The following is a 4,008-nucleotide window of genomic DNA, read 5'->3' as shown; positions in this document are numbered from 1 at the left end:
TTTATATTTGATAGCCTACAACAACTACTTCCATGGTACTTTGATTCCCAATTTGCATGTGTGGAATGTTGTATGTTCTACAAAATTTTATTGTATAGTATAACAAAATTTTATTCATGGAAGTGGACTACGAGCGTATTCTTTGAGTCAAATTTTGTAGTGATGTATCCATTTGTAATAACATTGTATAACCAAAAGATGATCTTTGGTAAAGCTGCGATTATGATTAGTAGATTTCATTATGAAATTATGGTACATTGATTGATATAGTGTTGGTTGAGCTACGATAAATTAGATGGTTATGTGGGTTGATCAAGTACGGTGAGTTTGTATCATCTTAGGTATTCAGCTACTATTATTGTTTGTTTTCTCATTTATATTTATGAAGTTTTATAGTTTATGGAGCAAATTAAGGCTATACGAATTTTGACACTGAGTTTGTGGAATTAATTACAATTTCGAAATTTCATTTGCTTGATGGTTTGTGCTTTGTGATTTCATAAACTTATCATAAAATTGTGTTCCTTTGGTGGGTTTTCGTTTTTATCTTCCACATTTGATTCTATGTATTTCATATCATTTGTTGAACCCTTAAATATTTAAATACAATGCTTTCCAATTTTACTATATTTTTTTTATCATATCAACTATCATAAGTACATAGAGAAATCAAATATAAATCACAATTTATTGATATAAATATAATAAAATATGGTTTCTAAAAAGTACAATATTATAATTGTTCTAAAACAAATTAAATTATTTAACAACATGTTATTTCTTATTTTAGGACATAAATGTTTTGACACGTAAATTTTAAATAAGCAGCTCACGTAAACATTCATGACAAATCATATGAACATGAATATTTAAACAACACGTGTTATCATAGACACATGAATTTAAAGCAAAATTTATGACAAATGTCAACATGCATGGTACATTTATTATAAAACGGGTATTCAACATATACTTACAGAAACACACACACAAACACATACACACTCAAACAAATACTACCACAACTTTGAAAATATCGTTACTTGTAATGGATGAAAACACCGAGTAATGGAAACAAGCATTAAGATAATTTTGCGTGACATGCTTATATAACTTAATCTACCAGTGCCATGTTATGGAATTCATTCTACCACTGATGACAAACTGAAGGCATACGTTGAAATTCATGGAGTTCCAAACTTTCCACATACACTAAGATTCGTCGGAATGACTTCTACAGAGGTCAATTTTTCACAAGAAACTGCAGCTCGCAAAGCCATTAGCTTTCTTCGAAATGCATATAATGTTGACATTGGAGATTACAATTATTATCAAATGAAATTGCTGGAAGATAATTACTGACACTTACTTTTTCTGTACAACAAAATGTTTTAGGACTTATTTGTGTTATTACATAATGTATCCGAATCTAAGATAAAATCTATGTAACAATCTATGTAAGATATTTTTTTTTTTTTTTTTTGACATCGTTGGAACGTACAATAAGAAAGAAAACAAACTAGTAATAAAGGATGAAATTATCAGCCATAGTCCATGTGATGCTGCCGACACCATTGCGCCAGTTGGTGGGCTTGCTGAACCTGATTGCGATGGACTTTTATCACCTTACAGGTATTAAAACTGTTGGCCAAATGTAGTATTTGTTGAATTGTCCATTTGCTGTGGATGTCCCGCCGCCCCTCCGATCGAAGAAGTTGGACTAGCATTGAGGAATCTGTTAGTACAACCACATCCATGTGATTTGCCTCTTTGGCCCATGCTATAGCCATAAGACAAGCCGCGGCTTCTGTACCTAAAGCTGAGGTGGCGTAACAGAATTTGCCCTGTTGGCTATTGATTCGCGTCGCGGCTACCACCCATGCTGTACCCCCCATATGTGTCACTCTATCCCACGAACCATCTATTTGGACCGGGATTGGTGGTGGGCCGTGATTTGTGCGACCAATATGAGCACAATGAAACCCAGGTGGAAGATCAAGTTCTATTGTGTGCGGGCTGCTAGTTTGAGCGCGTGGAGGGGTACTGAAGATGTCATGTTGGCTGGCATTCAGCTGCAGTTGAAGACGAATCGATTGCATTGTTGGTCGACGGTTATGAAAGATTTGTTCATTGCGGCAAATCCAGATGCTCCACAGAGTACCCACAAACTTTGGTAACCGCACTCCCTGAATACCATCTTCTTTATAAAAGTAAAGTAACCAAATACTTAGCCAGTCCCGAAAATTGATCTCCATCCCCGAATTTAACACAATATCCAAGTGTTGACATTCCCAAGCTTCTATTGCTAGTGGGCAGCAGCGAAAAAGGTGTTGTGTGTCTTCAGAGTCATCCAGGCAGATTGGGCAAGCACTGGAGTGGTAGATCTCCCGATTGAAAAGATTATGTCTTGTAGCTATGGTAGAATATGGTAGAATATGTATTTACCTTTTTTTTACAAGTATTAATATATTTGTATTATGTTTTTTTTTTTAAGATCAGATTGTTTTATTTACTACATCCATATTATGTCATAATTATTTATCTTAGGGTATAAATGTTCTGACACGTAAATTTCAAATATACAGTCCACATAAACATTCATGCCAAATCATATCAACATGAATATTTAAACAACACGTGTTGTCGTACATATATGCATTTAGAGCAATCTTTGTGGCACATGGCAACATGCATGTTACATATATTATCAAACTCGTACTCAATATATATTCACACACACACACACACACAGAGATATATAGAAAGAAAGTGAAACATATACACACTCATTCAAATACTACGAAAACTTCAAAAATATTGTTGCTTATAATGGGTGAAACACATCGAGTAATCGAAACGAACATGAAAATAATTTTGCATGACATGCTGACACAACTTAATTTACCAGCGGCACACTATTGAATTCATTCTATCACTACTGACGAATTGAAAGCATACGTTGAAATTCATGGAGTTCCAAATTTCCCACAAACACTATGATTCATCAGAATAACTTCAACAGAGGCGAATCTTTCACAGCAAACTGCAGCTCGACAAGCCATTAGCTTTCTTCAAGATACATATAATCTTGACATTGGAGACTACAATTATTATGAGATGAAATTGTTGGAAGACAGTCACCGACACTTACATCAACTATACAAAAAATATATTAGAACCTAATTGTGTTGTTGCATAATGTATTCACGTTCAAATTTAGATTTTATGTAATAAACTATGTTTTATTAACTATGTAATATATGGTGCAATATGTATTTGTCTTTTTTTCACAAATACTAATATATCTCCATTAAGTTTTTTTTAATATCATTTTGTTTTATTTACTACATCCATATTATTTCATAATTATAGTTACTTTAACAAATATTATTATATAGAAATGACAACAACTCAATTTCTTTATCTATCCTAAATACAATATTATAACAAATACAAAAAATGTATATACATACATCATATGCGGATAACTATCAATATTTTACTTAAATCAAAGTCATTCAATACTATGACACCTTTTTATAACTGACTAACTGGTTGACACATACTCCCTCCGTTTCCTAAAGATCTTCCCACTTACTGTTACTACAAATACCAAGGAAAATCAAGTTGTGTGGGGCATGGTGTGAGTAAAGTAGGAGAGAGAAAGGGGTTAAGATAAATAAACAAATAAAAAGGGGTTAAATAGGAGAGAGAAATGGAGTAAAATTGAATTAATAATGTAATGGTGGACCATATGATAGTGACATGAGAGGGTAAATAGGGAAATTTGTTTTGCCAAACAAGGAATAAATCAAAAGAGGGAAGATCTTTTGGAAACACCCTTAAACGGAAAGAGGGAAGATCTTTAGGAAACGGAGGGAGTATGCAACAACTTTTTAGACACGTATAATAAAAGTTTACATTGAATTGACCACATGTCTTACACGTATTTTTGTAGATATCTACATCAAGACACGTAGCTGAAATTAAGTTTGTTCATAGTTTACC

Source organism: Beta vulgaris, chromosome 2 (genome assembly GCF_026745355.1).
Source record: "Beta vulgaris subsp. vulgaris cultivar EL10 chromosome 2, EL10.2, whole genome shotgun sequence".
NCBI lineage: Eukaryota > Viridiplantae > Streptophyta > Magnoliopsida > Caryophyllales > Amaranthaceae > Beta > Beta vulgaris.
Note: the sequence above shows the minus strand (reverse complement) of the source record.